This window comes from Apteryx mantelli, chromosome 3 (assembly GCF_036417845.1).
Source record: "Apteryx mantelli isolate bAptMan1 chromosome 3, bAptMan1.hap1, whole genome shotgun sequence".
Lineage (NCBI taxonomy): Eukaryota > Metazoa > Chordata > Aves > Apterygiformes > Apterygidae > Apteryx > Apteryx mantelli.
In genome coordinates this window covers 38437091-38459230 of record NC_089980.1, presented here as the reverse complement: position 1 = coordinate 38459230, position 22140 = coordinate 38437091, and the positions used below count along the sequence as shown (strand labels likewise).

Genomic DNA, 22140 nt, shown 5'->3' with positions numbered 1-22140 from the left:
GAGCTAGACTAAAAGATAATTTATTGCAAAGACCAGCAATAAGCAAGCAACATACACACACACTTCCAGTAACTTTCACCATGAGATCTGACAAAGCCAAGTATCAACACGAGGAGAAAGAGAAGCACATGGTCAGAGGCAGAAGAGTGCATAAACACAGCATCACTAACTTATTCAAGTAATAACTGACTTCTTTCCCAATGAAAGAGTCAAGATTATGAGTGGATTACCAGAGCAAATGTCAAGAGTACAGGCAGAGGTTTAGCAAGAGCTCTGTTCTAGCACACTATATCAAAATTGAAAACTGGAGGAAAAAAAAGTGATTCTAAGCACCTTTAACCCCCCAAAAAAGAGGCTCATCAGGTAGCATACAACAGAATATTGTTCGTGTAGAGGATATGAACTCCCCATAGTGAAAAGAAAAACAAAGCTATATTGTACACATCAATCAAGCCAGTTTCCAAGATGTTGCACCCATTATTTTAGAACAGCCACAAAGAAATAACAGAGTCTGACTGACAAAGGAAAGAGGCATTTAGTGCCAAGCACTCTCACTGAGGTGGCATAAGACTCAAAGCCTTGAAATCAACATAGGAAGAAACTCAGAATGAAAAAAGCAGTTTCAAATAAATTACACACTAGCTGCTACTTTAACTGTTTTTGATTTACCTCTGTCCTGTCTCCAGGTTTTGAAGGTACTATCCTTTGGCAGTTGAACCAAGCAAGCTTGACTGTTTTCCCCTCTTTTTGTAGAAAAATAATTCTAGGTTCTTTCAGCCCACTCTAATTTTTCTTTCCTTCTCTAAACACGGCAGTTTAGCCCAAGTGCATCCTTTCATTCTCCTGAAGCCCTTCTAAAATCTTTGCTTCCATGGTGACAGTGACATGAGCCTGCCCCTTCCATATCACCTTAATTCCATAACTAGAATGGATCATTCCATGCACGAGGTTTTCCTCTGTCTACAGGACTTTTCCCCCCACCCCTCACAGTCCAGCGGGGAAAGGGTACAAACTTCAGGGAAAAGCAGTACAGACTGAAGCTGTCCCCTCCTCCACCCCCCATTCCCAAGAAGGAACACAACATGAAAATGATTTCAAAGAAACCATGCAGACAGAATTAAAAGAGAAAGAATGAAAAGTAACAAAAAACAAAATAACAGGCTCCTCCCCATTCCCCCGGCAAAACACAAGCCAGTAGCCAACTTGCACTTGCTGTTCTTTACCCATGCCAGTATCAGAGTCATGATAACTCTGAGAGATCATTTCAGTAAGCTAGGAGTGGCCAGCAGAACTTGGTAATAAAAGGCTGAGTATCTGATATCATAGTTTTTTGGGGGTTTTTTAAAACATGGCCAGACAAACACAAAACAAAACCCACTGATAAGAGAACAATAAAAATCTTTGATGAACAGTGCTCTGTCTACCCAGGTATTCGCTGCACTACCCTGAATTCTAAACAAGTTTATGATCTTAGTTATTTCAATAGCATTTTCGCTTCCTTCCTCAATAAAAAGAGCATTACTCTTCAATTCCTCTTCTCTCTCATTTCTTCTCTCCTGCAGCAGGAGTATCAGTCTTTGACCAAAGGCAAGGAGAGGATAAACACTAGTTGGAAAGAATCAACAGTTTTGAAATTGGAATAAGATAAACTGTGCAGAAGGCAGCTTGCTCATAGTTCCTCCTGGTTCATTGATTCTTTCTGTACTAATGATAGCTAAAAATGATTACTAAAAAAGCTGTCATGTCTGCTTTATATACAGTAACTTCTGCGTCAACCAGTCCTTTAATATTAAAAAGGCCTAGAGAGGAAGGGACAATATGGAGAGACCTATTAAGTTCCCCACATTAGCTTCATATTCTTTGCAGAACTGACAACATAGTCAGGCTTCAAGGCTGGACAGGCCTTTAACATCTTCAAAAATTAAGTTACTTTGATTATGGAATTGCTACCCCAATTTTTCATTTAGACAATAGCATTTAGCTCCTGAACAAAGAGAGCAACAGTGAAAAAAGGTCACTTCAAATTGTAGCTGATTAGTAGTTTTCCCAGATGGAATCCTACTTTCTTTCTGTACAGATTCAGATATAAGGAAAACTCGTTAGATGGAAAATATTTTCCTTGAGAAATATTTTATATTCGTAGACATACTTAATAAGCATGTTAGTTTCAAAGTACTGTATACATTAGAGTTATTCCAAATAATAATAATAATAATAATAATAATAATTTCAGAATATTTCTACCACTGAGGTTGTGGCATCTCCATCCTTGGAGATATTCAGAACCCAGCTGGACATGCTCCTGGGCAACCTGCTCAAGCTGACTCTAGTTGAGCATGGGGGTTGGACCACATGATCTTCAGAGGTGCCTTCCAACCCCAGCTATTTTGCAATTCTGTGATTCAGTGGCTGTTTTGTGACCATGTTAAATTCTATTCCCTACCATTGGCAACAACAGTACACATGCACTTCATTTCAAGGAAGATCCTAAAATACACTAAAAGTTTATCCCTTCCCCCACCAACTCCATCAGTTAAGCCTCATTTCACCATTTCACTGCATTAAAAAAAAAAAAGTTGTTTGGACAATGTACATCCTTATCCCCTCCCCTCCAAAAGTTAAGATATACTCTAAGTTTAATTTTGACAACATTCATCTTTTCTTTAAATTAAAATAATACTATAACAGTAGTCAAGACTACATAGTAAGCTATTATGGCTGACAACAGCTTCTATTTTGAGTTCTTTAAATATTTAAGGGAAGTTCTTCTCCAGCCTAGAGCATCTTATGTTTGGTGCACTTTTTTTTTTTCCTCCAGTTAAGGAAGTGGGAAGTCATCCTACGGGACTTAATGTTACAAGCTAGATATTGGTCTTCAACAGCTGTTAGCCCATATCAGGCTTTTATTCATACATGGTAAAAAAAAAAAAGACATATAGAAGCACAGACATAGTTCAGTGTAAGACAAACCAAAGAAAAAGCAGAAGTGAAATAAATTCTACTGTTTCAGTATGATAAAAAGATAGGATACAAAATACCAATGTAACTATGGCAGTCTTAATGACTTGTTTCTACATCATATGCAGGTATAATTATTTCAATTGTAAAACACAGGGAAAGGTTAAACTATTGCTTTTACTATTTATCAAAAACATTGATCATTTATCAAAAACAAGCTCTCAGATCTGTCTGCAAAGGAGACTGCACAGCTATTTGACTCTAGTAATCAATGTGAAACATTCACTTAACATTATTACATTAATTTAACATTATTATTAAACATCATTAATTGAAATGAATTTACCTATGTACTGGACATGACAACACCCTTCAGCAGCAGTATCCACAAAGGTAGCATGCTTATCTTTTCCTTGATCCCACAAATGAGTACTAAAAGACTGAATCACCCTAAAATCCAGTTTCTTTACATTGTAAGAGATACATACAATCTAAAGAAGGGATGGCTGAAAAAAATTTACAAAACAAGCAATTTCTATTATTAAATCATCTTTTAAATGACTATGCCTAGGTCATCTTTTACACAACAGTCCAATTGTGGTACTTCAAGACTGCTTAAAAACTGCTTACAGAGGATTTACAGAACAGATTTCACCAAAAAATCTGCATTAGCTCTAGCTGTTGCTTTCACAAGAGTTTTGTTAAGTGTGTAAGACCCCTACTATTTGAAGTTTTATGTAGAGCCATCTACTAGTTTAGAAAAAAGTGTCCCCCAAAATAACAAAAACAGCAAGAACCTAGAACTTGAATGATTCCAGTAAAGATAACTTAATCCACCAGCCTAAGCTAGTAAGGGGAAGAACTAGAAATGACAAGTCCAGAGCAAGTACTGGATATTTTAAAATTAAGAACAGTAATAAAATAGTATTATTTACACACACACCCAAAAGGCGCATCAATAAAAGGCATCTTTTCAGAGGAAAAAAAAAATAAGTGAAACAATAAATCCCTAGCTGTGATATGAGTCTCCTGCAAAAGTGGCAGAGACTGGAAACACCACAAGCTAGTGACTAGATGAACATCACATCGAAGTAGTCAGTTCAACACACCTATAGGTACTAGTCCCAGTAGTACTGAATGATACTCACTAAAAATGCCTGCAAATCCAATCTGTAATTGGACATTGTTAATCATCTCCTTAGGGGCAGCACTTCAGTTCTGACTGACAACAGAGTGAGACTTTCTTAGAAAGTAACAGGCAGTATTGTGCACTGGGACTCTACTGAGCTGGAGCTGAGACCATTTTAGATTTGTATGCACGCACACGGAGAATCTAGAGATGGACAGAACATATATGCCTTCTGAGATGTGGGACTGATCACTGCCTAGGTGAATCAATGAACTATCTCCCATTAGGGCTGGATTCAAATATTCCAACAGCTGAAGTCAAAAAAGCATTTCATGTTTGTCTTGGATATAGATGCACATTAAGGAAGTGTGTCCTTTTCTTGAAAAAAAAAGAAAAAAAACAGCTATAAGTATTTCTTTCTCAAATGCCCCACAGAGATCAAACTAGATGTTAGACAGTAAGCGTTAGCAGTACCGTATCTGAAGTGACATCTTGTGCACAAACTGGCAGAGAGAGTACCTTTTGCCTAGGAAGAGAGATTCCTGTTGGGATTAGAACAAGTAAAACAAGACAAGTATTTTATTACTATACAAGGCAAACTGAGAGCAGAAGCACAAAGGAGGCAAGAAGAAACTGAAGAACATCTGCACTAGATTCACCTTTTACAGCTTCACAGAAAGCTCTCTGTCAGTGTTTTGAGTACAGATCCACTTAACATAGAACCTAAAGGAGCAATTTCTTTAACTTTTATGTACTGAAGACAAAACTCAAAACTCAGTTTGCAGTGCCACTTAGCTTCAATACAGTACTTCTCATATGAAAAGTTTCAAAGTGTATTACAGTTTCAACAGCTTTTCAAGGTCACAAGGACAATCACAGAATTCCCTTCCCCCTCCAAATCCTAATCTACTACCCTCATAATCTAACCTAGCTATACTCCAGAAGCTTCAATAAACCATTCATTTTCTAATGTTCATTCACTTTCCTCCTGTAATCATGGTCCAAAACTACTGTACATGGTACCAGTGTGTATCACTAATCTCCAGTTCCATATAAGTCATTACAAAGGGCTACAATACATCAAAGACAACCTTAGATCCATCTATATTTATTTGGATTTTGTTTAAAAAGCAGGTTGGATACTCCCAAGAATTTTATCTGTCCTATGGAGAAGAGATTTTCAGCATCCATTAGTAAGAGAAACTGACAGTTCCTATTACAAACATCATTTCCTACCTCTAGATATGTTACCTGAAATGTTAGTGAAGAAAAACACTCTTAACTCTTCTGAAAGAAATTTAAACCAGTGATAAGTACAAAAAGGAAGTAAAACAAAAGCTATCATTATTTGAAAGATAAAATACAACCTTGGGAAACTAAGCCGCAGTTTTCCCTCAATAAGTTTTGTTGAAACTGGCCACAAAGGTAAATATTTCACAGATGTTCAGATCCTATGAGTTTTGTGGAAATGAGCAGACAGGTCAAGGAGAGACATCAAAATTAGTGTCCCTCTTGAGGATAGGTGCAGCAGGAGCTCAGCTATGCTACTGATAATGATTTTCCATACAGGACAGATGTATTACAAGTGCCCCAAACACATGAAAATACTGTCAGAGCTCAAAACATATTATACCCAGAAAAATTCAACCACAAGACACAAAGCCACAGGAAACTAGGCTTCATAACCTTTTTGTTCACACAGCTACTAGTTTCATTCTCAATTAATTGAAGTAAAGCCATGAAATAACTACTTTCCAGAACTTACTATAGTTTTAATACTAGCCATTTTAACATGCAATTGCAAAATTAGGGGCAATAGTTTGGGAACAGGGGTTATTAGGGACAATAATTTGTTGATACGGGTTCAGTTACCACTCAAGATAAAGAAACAAAAAACTATTTAGAGAGCAGTCGCACAATTGCCCCAGTCCTGACAACAGCACCTAGGAGTGCTATAGTACTACATACAGGTAGTACTTGAACCCAGCCCCCCAGCACAGCTCAACACCCTTGCCTGTGCTCCAAGATGCCTTTTAGAGAAGTACATCTACATTAGCACTTCAGTTTGAATCAGGAGCACGCTTCTGAAGCAAATCTAAGCCAACCTCATTTACTGTGCTTTTTCACATCTTGGAGTAGTTTCTGAACACATGATCTGAATATCTGTCATTAATCTAAACCAAAACTGGAGCACACCTAGTACCCTCCAACCCACTGCTGGGTACTCAGTCCACAGAACCAGATTAACTAGTTTGAAACAGAATCCCATGAAAGACACACACCTTGGACGTTGGGTCCTCAATAATCTATTGTGCCACTCTAGGAATCATCTTCAATTGCAGTGTACTTGCTAATGTAAATATAGTCAATGTGGCAGACACTGCCCATTCATCTAGAAGTGCCTCAAGCAATGGTAACTAAGCCAGCAGGCTTAAGCTGCCAGCACATGCCTCTTCAGCCCTACAAAGAAGAGCCGCACTGTGGATTTGAGTGTTTCTCTCCGAGTGACCATAGCAGCAGCATCTCATCACTCATCTGTTTTTGCTTCCACCCTTGTTAAGGGGTATCAAGCGACACACCTAGGAAAACTTTTCTGAATACAGTAACCAATTCCTTAGGGAAGTTAAAAAAACAAAAATCTACATATTTCACATATCACCTACATCTATAGTAATATTCATCCTTTTAAATAACACTGAAAACATAGTCCAATAACCCACACCAATGGCTCCACTATAGTTGCTGGTAGGAAAGGAAGAGGAGTATCTGCTCAATAGTCTTTTATATCACTTGCACAGTAACTTAACCTACAAAGCTGCCCAGTTAAGAGCTTCACTGGTTCTTGAATAAGCTGACCAACAGTTTGTGTGTTTATTAAAGTATTACCATAAGATTCATTGGTTCCAGTTTTCTACTTGGATCAAAATATCAATTCTTTACAAATACTGTTATCATTTTCAAGTTGCATCCTCTCTAATCGCCTTCTTTTTTTTTTTTAATTACACAAGTTTTTAAATACAAGGTCATGAGTTCTGAACAAGTAATACCTGCCTTTAGCATGACAGGAGAATAATTGGCAAGAACAGACCAAAACAATATTGTATGAATTGCATACACTGGTGCACTGGTCATAAGAATTACAATAAGATGTACCTCCTCCACACAACAAAAATCTTATTTTATTATTTCATTGGCAAAACATTTAATTCATATACTAACAATGCAGAGCCATATTAGTTCTACATTCAGTAAAGGTCAACTTCCTACACTGGTGTGCAGACACAGAAGTAGGATTACTAAAGACGACATTTTGTTTAAACACCCAGTAATCCCCTGAAAACTGCAAAGACAGACAGATGCTTTCTTTTGTGACTTAAGTGGAAGCTTGTGGTCATTGACTGGTCATTACCATATACACTAAAAAGTCTTTTTTGGCACTTCAATAACCTAGTCTGAAACATCCTTAAGTCAACTGACTTTGAGCTGAATCCCTGTTAATAACTCTTGTGAGAACAGACTGAAGGGCCTAGTTGTACTATGTAGACAAAAGAGAACTCAGTGAAAAAGTTATTTCCCATAGAAGAGGAAGAGAATCTATACCATGATATAGAATTATTCTGATAATGCAGTAACATCATAAAATGACATACAAGTAATGTTAATGAGAAACTAATGATGCCCGGGGGGGGGGGGGGGGGGGGGAAGAATGATGAGTGACATATTTTTCCTTGCAAAACAATACCTGGACCTCACTAATCTCCTCCAAAATTATAAGAATGGCTGTTTTTGAAATAAGGGGTTTTCCCTCCTGTTGATTTCTACATGAGAACGTCTTTGTGCCTCATTTCCCAACATAATTTATGCTAAGAGCTGGACAACTAATTTAACCTACATTCATTGGCAACCCTTATGTTTTATCATGACAATAATGTCTCATGGAATGTGCCAAATTGCAAGAAGTTACCCCTGACTCAATTTATACCATCCTGTGCAAAGCTTTTCAGACCACTTTTCTTTGACAGTGACACTCATTCAGGATCTGTACTTGGTTTTAGCACGACACTACCTCAAGTAGTCACCACCTTAAAAATCCCATTAATACAGTGCTGTAAGTTTCTGAGTTCACAACATTTATAAGCAGGATTGAGACTGCCCACGCTAGAAGTAATTAATCTTGTATAGATTTGCCACATTTTAAACACTTTGGCTGAAATCTTCCATGCTAGATATCTGCCCAGGCCTGAAAGCCATCAGTCAAAGCAACTGAGGTGTTTGTAAGGTTGTCTGTTTAAGAAAAACAGTTTTGATGATCTTTTGGTGAACTCGGCATTCTTGTTCTGTGTATTAGAGACTATCTTTCACTGATTATGCAAACATAACTTCAAATAACATCAAACTATAAGACTGAAAGAGAAAGGAGAAATTGATTCTTACTAAGAACCTGTATATACTTGTCCAGATTTTGGAACTAAATTCCCCCTAAGATATGCTGAAGACCAGGGTTAAACCAGACCCTTACTGTAGTTTCATAGAAGACTTGCCTCTTGCATTCACACTGATAGCAGCTGGACAGTGAGGAGGAAGAAGCCACAATTCACTGACCGTATGTCTAGAAGCCAAATCTTGAAGACAATCAAGCGTAAATAACTGAAGCACAGAACAACAAGAGTTACAAAACAGGGAAGGAGACAGCGCAGCAAGAACTTTAACAGTTTTTGAAACAGATCACCATTGCTCTCTTCCAACTTACTGAGGAAACCAGTATTCAGATGCACTCGCACTTGGGTCTCTAAAGGGCCCAAGATCCAATGGATGTTTTTTTGTCTTCACAGAGAAGAGAAAAGAAACAAGAGTGCAGCAGCAAGTCCAGACAGATGAAAAGACTGGTTGACAATATGGCAAAATTTAAGTGTCAAAAAAGAGCACATTTGATACAACAGTAAAAGACACAGAAAGAATATTAGAGAAAAAAAATACGCTCAAAAATAGGCATGACCTGTTGTACTAACCACTCTCCACAACTCACACAGAGTAGACTGTGGGTTTGGTAAAAGAACTTAGGTTCTTTCACCAAAGCCTTCCCATTCATTTGGTAAGGCCAGCACTGGCAAAAACCAAAGGCTAGCTATCTTCCAGTGCTGGCTGAAAAAAAGCAGGCATTGTCTTACTAAGCTACAGCAATAGGGCTACATGATGAATCTAAACATTCCTATGGACTCATGACCCAAGATGTTACCAAGATGATGAATTTCAATTTTAATTTTGTTTGGAAAAAAAAAAAACTTAAGTACATCACAGTAGCATTTAAGTAGGTGTGCTGCAATCTTCTTCATTCAAGATGGACAGTGCTCTCTGAACAAACAGCAACTTGAAATTTCACTTTTCCCTCATTGTTTAATGTACAACCCCATCCCTTGCAGCAGTCTACATAAACCCTGCTCCAAAGACAGAATTAAGTGATACTCATTATTGCAATATAAATATTTCACAGATACCAATTTTTACATCCAATTGCAGGATGCCTCTCCCTTTTGTAATATGGGGGCAACACATTTAGGTAAGGAATATTCACTACTCTCAATCACCCACTCTGAGAGAAGTAGCTCTTCCGGACACTCAGCACCTTAAGAGACTGTACATTCAACACACACTTCTCACAACCTTCAATTTCAACTGCGTTTGGTCTGTACGTGTTGCAAGCCAGGGTCTCAACTTTAGTAAGAAAAGTAAGAAGCATGCAGTGATTATCTATGGAGAAGTTCCAATAGTAATTCCACAACAGAGACAAGGAGGGAATTCAGTAATGCAGGGTAACTACTATGAGACTACTATTCTCTTTCTATAGCTCCCTACCTGGTTAAACTGACCACCATCCAGCTTCTGCAATACGTGAGAAATGGGTTCTATGCACTGCTTTCAACAACTTTGCTCTTTAAAAAAAAAAAAGTCACAAATACCTCCCTCCCTCACTGTCACCACATTCCCTTTGTCCTCTGCAGCTACTACAGGTGTCTCTGACCTACTAACACCCAACTTCCCACAAGTGAGTTTTCCAAGCTTATCCTTCAAACACATAAGGCCTCCTTCAAACTATCTCACAAAAAAAGTCGTGTGCTATATACAGACCTCTCTATACTACATTAATTCAGTATCCCCACATCTTGATGTTATGTTCTTTAGTTAAACCAGATATCCCACACCATTACCTTCTTCTACATATCTGTACAGAACAAGAGAGGAGAGGCTGTGTAAACAAGTAATACATAACATCCCAAACCCACAGACCATGGTATACACACATGCAATTTTTCCTCGTTTCCAGATGAGCCAACCAGCCTTCCACTCCACGCAGATCATCTTTTCACAGACCTCTGGCCCTCAAACATTTATGTAGCCACTCTCTTTCAAACACAACCATACGCCCAGTGCAGACAATTTTGTACCTTCTGAACACATGCACTCAGTTAAAGTGTTAAAATATATCATGCACAAGCACAGGCACATTCTAGCTCCTGAGCTCACTAGACACATACACAGGGCTTGTCTACACTAAATGGTGTGCTTTTGATTAGCTGGTGATCTGTCAACACCATGCTAGTTTCAGCAAAAGTTTACACTTGAAGTTAATGGACAATTTTCCCAGTGGAACAAACAAAACAAACAAAAGAGCTTTTAACAGCAATCCCTTGACTATTCTGTAGCCCTTAATCTGATAATATTCATAACAGTCATAAACACTGTCATTTTCATTAATTGTTTTGGTTTCCACAGGCTATCACAACTATGAAATATTTCTCTCCACACTAAAGGGAGCAAAAGAATTCCCTCAGTCCCTAGCTGCTCAATGGCCACTTACTGGAAACTAAGTCTCAGGACACATCTGGAACCCCCTGCTCTGCTGACTGCCCCTCCTCTACACCATTTCAGCTTTTCATATCCTCAGCAAAACAGCCTGCCTCCTCTCTCCATACACAGACTGGAGTTCCCACTAACTCAGCAATATAAAAACTCCAGTTTCCCTTTTGCACAAATACCATTCCCCTGATACATGTATGCATATATAGCTTAACATAATCTTCACCTTGTACATGCATAAACCCCACAAACTCATCCTACTTCCCCCCCTTTTCCAAACCTACACAAACCTTTCAAAGATCCCACTGTTCCTTTCTCCCTCTCAGTCAATACCCAAGGCCCCTCACAATCCATGTTAATTTACCCACAAGAGTGCATTAATGTCCTTATAGAGTTTACACTGCCTGACATAACCTGTCAACAGGATAGATACCTACAAACAGCACTACCATGTCCCCAACATGCACCATTTGCTAAAAGTTTTCTAATTTGCATTCCATAGCCTAAACAACAAATATCCAGGTTTTCAATTTTATTGCAGAGACAACAATTTGCAGCTCTTCTCATGTTTCCAGTTGCTGCCATAGCCCATCTCAACACACAAGAAACAGGCTCACTCAGCTGGTGACAGCCAGGCATCCTTTTCAACCCTCAATACAAGTGCCAGACAAACCAAGTTACATGCAGTGAGAACATGCATGCCTTTGTGTCCACACACCATCTCCTATTACACATGAAGGTCTCACACGTTATGCGTGACCACACTGGCCACTAAACAAAACAAGTTCAAAACCTTGTAGCAACCTGTTGCCACAGTGCCTGTAAGCTGTATGTAAGCTTACCACCCAGAGCCTCCCTCCTCCACAACACTTACAAGCCAACCAGCTTATCACCTTATTTCTCAAAATATACACAAGCTTGTCCACCTATCACTCCTAAACCCATAAGACTCCATTTTACCACTATTCCTTAATATATGTGATCTCACCCACCATCTGCATCCCCACAATTTGAACATACCTGTAAACATACTGCTCAACCTACTACATTACACAATATAAACCAGGCAGATTCATCCAGCTATCTCCAGGCCATCAGAATTATTCCCACCCTTTGACTAGCTACAAATCGTAGTAAGAACACATCCACATTTATACACAGAGTCAGCAAATTCGGCAGCCACCAACCGGCAAGAAAGGCCTGCCTTTAACTTCTTTCCCTTTCCACAATAAACACGCAAGAGCACTGCCCGTTTGTCTGTCACTTCACTCCCTCCCCACCACCGGCTAGTCACAAGCACCCAGGCCGAACAACAACTTCTGCCTCCAACACGAGGGCCTCACTCGCCTCCCGCCACCCCGTTCCACCGGCAAGCGCCAGGCCTCGCCGGCCCGCGGCCCGCCACTCCCCCGGCCCCGGCCACTGCACGTGCGCAGGCCCGGCCCGCCGGCCGCCCGCCGTCCCCCCGCGCAGCTACCTCCCGGGCCCAGCCCGCCGGCCGCCCCTGCCCCGCCTCGGCCCGCCCCACCCTGGCGCGCAGCCCGGGGCGGGCCCACCGGCCCCACCAGCACGCTTCGCTCCCCGCCCCGGCCGCCCCCCCCTCCCCTGCCGCGGCGCCGGGGGCCCCCCAGCGCGGCCCGCAGCTCCCCCCCCCGCCCCGGCACGGGAGAGCGGCGGCCAGGCCTGCGCGGCGCCTCCCCGTTTCCCACAGACACGCACGCAGCAGGCCTTGCCCGCCTCCCCGCCAGCCCCACGCGAGCAGGCCGGCGCTGCCTTCCTCCCACTTCCCAGCGCACACGCGCAGGCCTTGCCCACTCGCTGAGCGCCCGGCCCGGCCCAGCGGCCGCCTCCGCCTCCCCCACGCCCGGCCCCGGGCCCGGCCCCGCCGCAAACACGTCCCGCAGCCGGCCCTGACACCTCTACCTGTCGGCGGACGAGCGCCTGCGTCCCCCGGCGTCGCGGCCCCAGGCGGCCCGGCCCGGGTGAGGGTGGGCCTGGCTCGGCCTCACGCGTGGGCCGCCCCGCGCTGGCCGCCGCCGGCCGCAGTCGCCGCCCGCTCGCGCACTCCGAGCGCCGCCAGCAGCGCCGACATGTTGGGAGCCCCCGTCCCAAAGGCCGCCGCTGGGCCCGCCCTCCGCCGCCCACGTCAGAATGTCCCGGGGGGGCGGGAGGGCCCCGCCCATGGCCCCGCCCCCCGCCGCTCAACGGCCCTTCCCGGCCCGGCCGGCCCGCGTCGCTCCCCGCCTACTGGCTGGCGGCGCCATCGCTCACTCGGTCCCGCCTCCCCCGGTGGCCTTTGGCCGCCATCCCCGCTCGCGCTACCCTGACGCGGCCTCATTGGTGAATCCATTCGCCGCTCACCCGCCAGCCCCGCCCAGGAGCTGTCCCTGATTGGACATCTGGCCTCGGCTTTGGTAACTATTGGCTGCGGCCCTTGTTAATCAAGGAGGTCGCGCACAGAGGCTCTCTCCCTCCGCCCTTCTCTGATCCGGCCTCGTAGCTTGGCCGGGATTGACGAGCGGTTCTGTTAGTGGCAGCCCTGGCCCCACCCGCCGCCCTCCCCATCACCACGTCCTTTCTCTTCCAGCACGGGTCGCCCGCAGGCCGTTGGCTCTCAGTGCTGTCAGTCTCAGAGCCTCTCTCGCCCCGGCCGCCTCTTCGCGAGAGGCGCGTCAGTCAGGCGGGGCGGAGGCGCCCTCCTCTGATTGGCCGTCGGCCCTGCCAGTTAAGCGGGGACGGTCGGCGCTCGGGAAGGGCGGACAGGCTCGGGGAGAGCCACAGAGCGCTGCCCTGCCCTCGCGCCGCTCCGCGCGGCGATTGGCCACGCGGCGGGTGGGAAAGGGGAAAGGGCGAGCGGCCTTTCCCGGCGGCTTAGGGGGGCGGGGGCAGTACCCGTATGTTCTCGGCGATGACATCACCACCAGCCAATCAGAAAGCGCGAAGGCCGGGCCCCCGCTCCCGCGGGGTGGAGGCGCGGGCCCGCCCGTCGGAGCCGTTGCGCCTCGCGCGCCGAGGGGGGCGCGGGCAACGGGCGCGCGAGGGGTGTGGGCGGCCGCGGCCGGCGATCCGCCCTGAGGTGCTGCCGTTGTCACATAATAAAGAATAACGCTTAGGGGGCTTGCGTTGCTCGGGGGCCCGAGGGAGGCTCCCCAGGGGCCGCCGGCCGTTCCCCTCGCAGCACCGGGGTGCGCGGGCTCGGCGGGGGGGCCCAAGCACTGCGCCGGGGTGGCTGGCGTCGCGCTTGAAAAGTGGCGCCGATTAGGAGCGGGCGTCCATTAGGCGTAGTTAACGTTCCAAACCGTCCCCTCCGGCACCCCGGCTTCCCCGCGGAGGCAGTGCCGCACTAGAGGCCCTGTATGGGCTTGCCTACCCTTAACGTCTTTCTCACCCCCAAACAAAACACATCCCAAGCGCTTTTGCAGGAAGGCACATGAAATTCTGCCTGATGCCGTACAGTCCCCTCTTCCCACCTCTCTCAACCCATCACCCCTTCGGCTGGGCTTCCCAATGGGCAGGGGCTGCTGCCTGAGGTTACACAATAAACTCTTTCCTGGTAAGCTTAATGACAGAGTTGAGATGTCTTCATGTTATGTTTGTGAGTGCCTCGATTGTACTGTCTGTACCAATGGCGTAAAAATTCCTTCAGAGTGCTGTCTACTGATTGCCTTGTCCCTTTACATTGAAGCATCTCCTCCCTCCATGTTATATACAGCAGCACACTTTTGCAGGACTTGAGATCATAGGACGAAGCACAGATTATACAGCATTTTTATTTATCCATCCAGCTTTTCCGGAGCATTTGCAAATGAGCAGGCTCTGGAAAAGGCAGGAACATTTCATTCTGGAGTCAGCATTCTCTCCCACTCTTCCACATAGGCACACTCTGGGATTATTTTTCCAGACTCTCTACTCCAGGGTTATGTCCACAGTACAGAGAATATTACGCAGCTTTTAGCCTTAGTGCTGTCATCATCACCATCACCAACATTCACATTAAAAAAATCATTGCACAGAGCTCTGGAGACTCTTTGAGCTAAGCTAACTGATGCAACTGCAGCTGTAAGCTAGAGCCCAAGCTTTGCTTTCTGTGGTTTCAAGTGCATCTACTATGCAATGAGAAGATGGGAAAGGTCACTCCAGTGTCATAGTGTTGCTTCCCACAGCTCTCTGCCAGCTGATGGAGTTGATTGAGAATGAAACCTAGATTGCTCCAGCACAAGCAGACACTCATGAGCAAGTTCAGAAATGGTCAGAACACTAAGACTGCAGTTAGCCCTCTGCTACAGAAAGCTTGTTCATGGACAAGCTAATTTGAGTGCCCAGACACAGCTGCCAATCAACCTGGTTCACTTTAGCAGCGTCCACATGATCTGCGACTCAAGATACATTTATGTATCAAACTAGTCCTAATTTGCCTTTCCTCAGGTTTGGTTCTAGTAGTCCTTTAAATGCAATTCATGTATTATTAAAGTGATGACACATCTGGCTAAAAATTGCTCTGTCTTCTAATTGGCAAATGTAAAATTCATTCAACCTAGATAATTCTTGGTCTGCATTTTGAAATAGTGCAGTTTTTATTTCAAGTGAATCACCAGGAATTTTAGGAGAGCCTGCCATTCCTGAAGATAGTGGTAAATCTTGCACTGATTTTAGCAGGCACAGAACTGGACTATAATTGTACCAGGTCTCTGCACTCTCCACTTTACTTCTTGGCTGCCTGCCAGGAAGACACCATAGGCAGCGTTAGATAACTCTGCCCATTATGACCAAGGTATACTCAGCTGCAACTGACACCATCTAATTTCCTGTAGCATCCATTCCTCCCACAGTGACTACTAAAGCAAAAATGCACAAAAATATCCAAGGACATCACAAGTTAATTTTTCAATTGTCATTCAAACGTTCTAACCGTGCTTTTTTGCTTACTTCTATATCCAACACCTTTGTTCTTATCCACTTCGTTTTGCTTTCAGCTCCAGCTGAACATTTTGTAATCAACACATTTATATCAACATTTATATTAGCGTTTTAAAAAAATGAAGTACATGATACTTCATTTCACATCATTCAGGTGACTCATTACATCACCTCAATACCAGCAGGAACTTTACAGAATTGGCTTCTCAAAATAATAAATTCTACCCTACATTAATTCTAATGTAATAAATCACATCCCCTAACGCTTCTCAAACATGACATGCATAAATATTAGAGATTAACTAAAAATCTACACCATGCACATGAATTATTGACCCAGCATAAACAGCATGTTTCTAATCACTAGAAAATGTGAATATCTAGCTAGTTTATGTGGGCTAAAACTAAATGCTCTCATTGCTCAAGAGGTGTGTGTGGCAAGAGGCAAGTATCACAGTGGCAGCAGGGGCTGTGAGTGAAGTAATAAGTAGGTGAAATCATGGTTGTATGTGGCAATGGGCAGTTAATGGCTAATCTAGGGATTTTGTGGTTGACCCCAGTTAAGCTTCATTTAAGGTTACTAAAGCAAGATATTTGTCTGTGAGACTATGTATATTGGCTCAACAGTAATATGTGCATGCCTGAAAGTGTACACATATTTAAACACATACAGTGTCCATCAGATTGGTGATGAAAATAACTATGAACTATAGATATGTTAACTGAATCAAAAAATGGAAATAGTTTGTATAGGATGCAGGTAATTCGCAAACAACAACTATTTGATACTGCAGTTTACAGGAATGAAAGTGAGTTCTCATATACAAAGTTTTTAAAATTCCCAGTTTTTCGTATTCTGCTGTTATTGATGAACAGAAGTTTCTGTTTCGTAGTAGTTGTTGATGGACCTTCTCAAGAATTAAATTTACTTTATGCTCAAACCAATGAGCTGTAAAACAGATCTTGACAAAATATCAGTAATTCCAGGAAGTTACTCAAGCTGACAGCATTTTTACATTGTTATCTCAACTTTTACCTTTTTTTTTTTTTGAACTTTAAAAAAGTTAACTTTGTGTCTGAAACATGTATCAGTCTGGTGTGTTAACTGGCTCCCCGCACTGGTTTGACCACAATCAGCAACTGCTCCAGTTTCACAAGACAGCATTTTTAGACACTGAGAATACTGATGGCATATGAATATTCTTCATCTGCAAAGAAAACAAGCTCTTTCATTCTCAGCTGAGTAACTTTCCATGGAAATTAATTCACTAAAAAACAGTAGTTAAGTTCTTCACCAGTTCCCTGGGTACCCTTCTAGATTACACCATCTGTGAAGAGAGGAAGGAAATCACCACAAGATAATAAGGTTGTCTTAATATTAAGAAATGAGTAGAGAAAGTTTGGAAAGATTTATGTAACATTTGGCCTTGCTTTTGCTCAACAAGAGTAAGATTCAATTAAATGCTACTACAGCAATAGAGAATGGGAAGACCGTGAGACGGATAGCAAAGAAAAAGGTACAGATACTGACAAAGACAAAAGCCAGGTAATATCAATATGCCAAAAAGACACAAATGAAATGTGGATATACCATTTCCAGCATTTTGTGCTCCAAATTGGAGGGATTTCACAAAAGAGTTCAGGACACCATCCTTATGATAACATAAACATCATGGAGTTCCTAACTGGAGCACAGATATTAAGGGGAATTTTCTGCTTACAAAACATAGAAATAAAAAGAAAGATGGATAGTAACATTCTATGTCAATGAAGTGATGCTCTGCAAATAAAGCATAGGGGATAAACAGCACTTAATTTTGTTCCAAATTATTTTGGGGAAAGATGGTTACAGATTTTCTTAAGAGGATAAGGGCTGTGAGATTGTCATAGACCCTGGCTGAAAGTTTTGGCCGTGTCTAGAAACCTCCATGTTATTAAAGAAATAGTACTGCTGAGATACAAAGAATCAGTCAGCGAGATTTTAACTTCCCCGTTAATAGTTTTGGGAATACATGTTACTCATAGTTGAGGCCAGACATTCCTGGATGAGATAGTCAATAGATTTCTCCTCCAAACTGTCACTGAAGTAAAGTGAAGCTACATAAGAAGTAAAGTTAGTTTTACAGTTCAAGAGTATGCCCTAAAATGGCTGAGCATAGATAATAATCCTGGAGTAGGTGATTACAAGTTGGTTAATTAAAGGTAGGGGTCAAAGAAAGCAGAACAGCCACTATGATTCTCAATTTCAGAAGGGCAAACTTTGATAAATGAAGGTACCTGGCAATAAAATCAGGTGGTATAAAGAAGTCAGAAATTTGAATGTGGAAGAAGCCCTAAGTTCTTTAAATCTAACTTGATAATTCCATTGGGATTCTGCATCTCAAACAAGGCAAAAAGGTTTATAGGAAGGGTCTTCAAGGCATAATTGGAAGAGCAGTGGTTTCAACAAAGAGGTAAGAATTATAAGCAGAGAGAATATAACAAAACAGAAAAAAAAGCTCTGGTTGTTCAAGAAGGAGAAGTCTTCAACATCAGTAAATGTAAGAAAGAAGGGAGAATTTGGCTGGAAAATCAGGCTAATTTAGACCTTCTAGATGATATTTGAAAAAACAACACAATATTATTGAGTTGTATACATAATCTTATAAGAAAAGTGATGTTGCTTTCCAGTGAGGAAGGAGCAGGGATTAGAGATAGTCTACACTGCACTCTAAAACTAAATGAATATTTTGCCTCAATTTTCAATAAAATGATGATGCTGAACATGGGGTTAGAAGGTAGGATGGCTAATAGCTAGGAGAGAAAGGAAATTTAAGATGAAAGTAAACCGTAGACTACAGGCTCTAGGCAGAAGGAATGGATAGATAATGTCCATTCCAGAAGTCAAAAAAGAGTGTCCAAGGAAATCACTTGTCTCATAGAAAAATTTTTAAATAAGTATAACAGGAAATGATAAAGCATAACATTTCTTTACAAAAGATGGAGCCTACCAGACTAGGTTTCTTTGAAAATATCATTCACCTGCTAGATAAAGGAAGAACTGATGGAGATTAGCAGGGAGAATAGTATCAGAGACTAATGTAGATGATGGAGTATCTATGGAGGATAGGACAAAATATAATGATCAGAGGTGAAGTATCTGACTAAAGATGTTGGGGGTTTTTTTTAGAAATCTTCAAAGATCAGTTTGGGGGTTAAACTTACTAGATATTTTCATTAATGATATTGATACAAAAAGGTGGTGGGAAATAAACGTGTTAATGACCCAGTGCTAGGACATACCAACAGTAAAGAGAACTGGGAAACTATACACACTCAAACTGATGGAGAAATGGAAATGCAGTTAAATTCAAGAGTGTAAAAGCAAGGTCTTTGGGGAGTAATATCAAAAATTTCCTTTAGGAACTTTGTGCTCATCACTTCTAAAAGACTGAGAAGGACAGAATATTCTGGTTGATCACAGTGTGATATGAAATGCCATTGAGTTTCAGCATTGAAATGGCAAATGTAATCTCAAACATGTCTGGGCAACAGGTTAAGTGCCTTCACACAGGCACTTAATAATTGGCAGTGCAGAGGTACTTATTTAGAGTTCCACACAGGCAGCCATGAGCTGGCTTTGAGATGTAAAGGGGTTGATGTACCATGATTACTTCTGCTGCCTTCATTTGAGCTTTGGCCACGCTGTTAAATTGGGTAGGGACAGACAGCCACAAGTTGTCAAGCCAGTTTATAATTAAGCCATGACTTAGCATGGCTTAATAAGTTACTACTCCACAGACAAGCTGTAATAACTACCTATGTATATGCTCTCTCAGCTTGTCCAAGTGCTGAAGTAAAATGTGTTAGTTTAAGCTATTATCTTCTGCTATAGCATCCTACCTGATAAGCAATTAGTTGGCTTGGTAACTCAATCACTTGTACTATGTCCATACTTTTCCTTTTTGCTATTGCGAAGCTCAAAACCGAATGCAGTATTGCAGGTAGCATGGGACATAGATAGAAATTTTAACAATGTTACCTTTTTGCTCTGAGATGTGGCTCTTTTTGTAGTCTAAAATCTTGTTAAACTTTTTACTATGATGTTAGAATACAAATTTTTGATTAGATTACTCTCACCTACCATCTCTTATGTGCCTTCATCATTACTATTGCCCTGGTTTCTTCTTCACTGAGTATCTGGATTTTGGATTATTTTTTCTACCCTTCGAGTGAAGCTTTTAAAGAGAACTTAAAATGCTTTGAGAGAGCTCAAAAGCTTAACCACAATCAAATATAATGTACTTATGTTCTTATCATCCATTAAGCTTATGTTATCAAAGAAATCAATCAAGTTTGGTTAGCAAGCTGGTTTTTAGCAATATACACTTCTGGTTGCAATATCCTCTCAATTTTCAAACATTGTTCAACTGTATAGATATGGTGTTATATAGTAGTGACCATTCTAATGAAAATTCAAAAAAAAAGCATGAAGTTCAAAAGGAAAAACTTCAAAATCTGAAGTTTATCATCAAAATGTGCAGCTTTTACCTTAGATATTTGTCTATGTAATTCCATTGCTACCTTTTCCAGCCCATTTATACTTCCATCCTAAAAATGTTTATAATAGAAATCAAATGACAATGAGCGAGCAGCTTCCTATCTAACCTCTGCAATATTCTCCTAATTTATAAGGAATCATCACTCCCATTAATTTACTATTTTATCCTTCTTTACTATAACTGGTGAGAAGTAGTTGCCTTGGAAAGTGGAAAGGACCACTTCATAAAATCCGTGACATTTTAAAAATACTTTCCCACATTTCCATTTGCTCCCTAGTTCTCCCTATCTTTGACAGAGAACAGCTTGAGAACTGCAGCAAGAGGTGGGCCCATGGCGGGTTGCAACATGCTCAGTTCTCATCTACCAAAGGGTAAGAAAGGCTGCCTAGAATGGGGCAACACATCAGGCATAAGCAATGTGATGTATATGTGTGTTTTGTATTATTTGAGGACATTTTTGTTGAGGGCATTCTGTTATCAGCCTAGCTGTTAAACTGCAAGGAACATGAGTCATAATCATGCTGAGGGGAAAAACACAAGCAACCAAACTGTGCACAGTGTGAAGGGTTGCCCTAACTAACACTTGAAACATTAATGATGAGAAAAGCTGGTCTTGAGAAGTTTTTTGGAAAAGACTTGGAAAAAAATTCCTTTCCTGACAGAAACTCCATGTGTATCCACTAGGTCACTGAACATTTTCCTCAAGAACTGAATTGCAGCAGGGGCTGTTGAGTAATTTATAGATTCATACAACTGATGAATACAGGTTTTAAGAAGTTAATTTCAAAAGTAGAAAGGAAAGGTGGCAGGAAAACAAACACACAAAGAAAAGCAAGCCTGCAGCAAGGGAAGGGCCTCTGTTTCTCTAATAACATCTTCTGACGTCTGAGCCCTGCTCTCTGGTATCCAGGCCCAGTGGTGCACAACCCGGAAAAAGTGGCCCAGCAGGCCAAAGCTGCAGACATGACTGGTTGGGAACTTCCTAATAGAAACAATTGGTGTCGACTCAGTTCAAGAGAATCGCCAATAGCAAACCTATCTGGGAAGAATGACAGGCTGCACGCCAGACTGCTGGGAAATAAAGCTAATAAGCATGGCTGGCCAGAAGGATAATGCCCAATCTAAATAGAGGCCCTCCCTAGATCATTGCTACAGAATAGGGTTCCTTCTTCTTTTTCTGAGTTTCTGTAAGATGGTTTAATAGGTGCTATCCCTGGCCATCTAAGTGGCCCATGTCAGAAACTTTGTCATATTGTGTCCCTTTTAATTTTGAGATCTGAGCTGAGAGTTTAACCTTCTGCGTGCTAAACCCAGATAGGTTACTGCAGTACTAGCAGTTCAAAGTTTAAAATTTTAATGATAAAAAAATTGTGATGCTATAATGAATTTTCTATTCACAAAGAAAAGCAGAGCAGAATGTAGGTCAGACTGCATGTTGTTATTTATCCAAGAAGTTTTTTTCAATTAACAGCGGATTTTTTTCAATTATATACTAACAGAAAGGATAACTGCTTTAAGGTAAATATGCTATATTTAGTTCTGAAAGTACTGTTAACTCTTTCTTCACTTCATCTAGTTATTAAATCTTTGCTCAAAGAGAAAATGTGCATATTTCTTACTAGCATATCTGCATGAAGATTATTCATGACAAGGGTATTGATTTATATAAGCTATTCTTCTGGCTTCTAGAAATTGTAGTAGTGTCTGGACAAAAAAAAAATCCACTGAGATACATTCTCA

General features: G+C 41.8%; 1 protein-coding gene across 2 annotated transcripts in view; it reads right to left on the bottom strand.

Moving 5' to 3' along the window:
• Window positions 1–13030, bottom strand: part of PPM1B (protein phosphatase, Mg2+/Mn2+ dependent 1B) — a 76580-nt gene extending 63550 nt beyond the window's left edge. For both annotated transcript variants that reach the window (XM_067293155.1, XM_067293154.1), the window contains exon 1: window positions 12866–13030. The gene's annotated coding sequence lies outside the window, so the exon portion shown is untranslated. The remainder of the gene's footprint in view (window positions 1–12865) is intronic.
• Between the last annotated feature and the right edge of the window lie 9110 nt (window positions 13031–22140).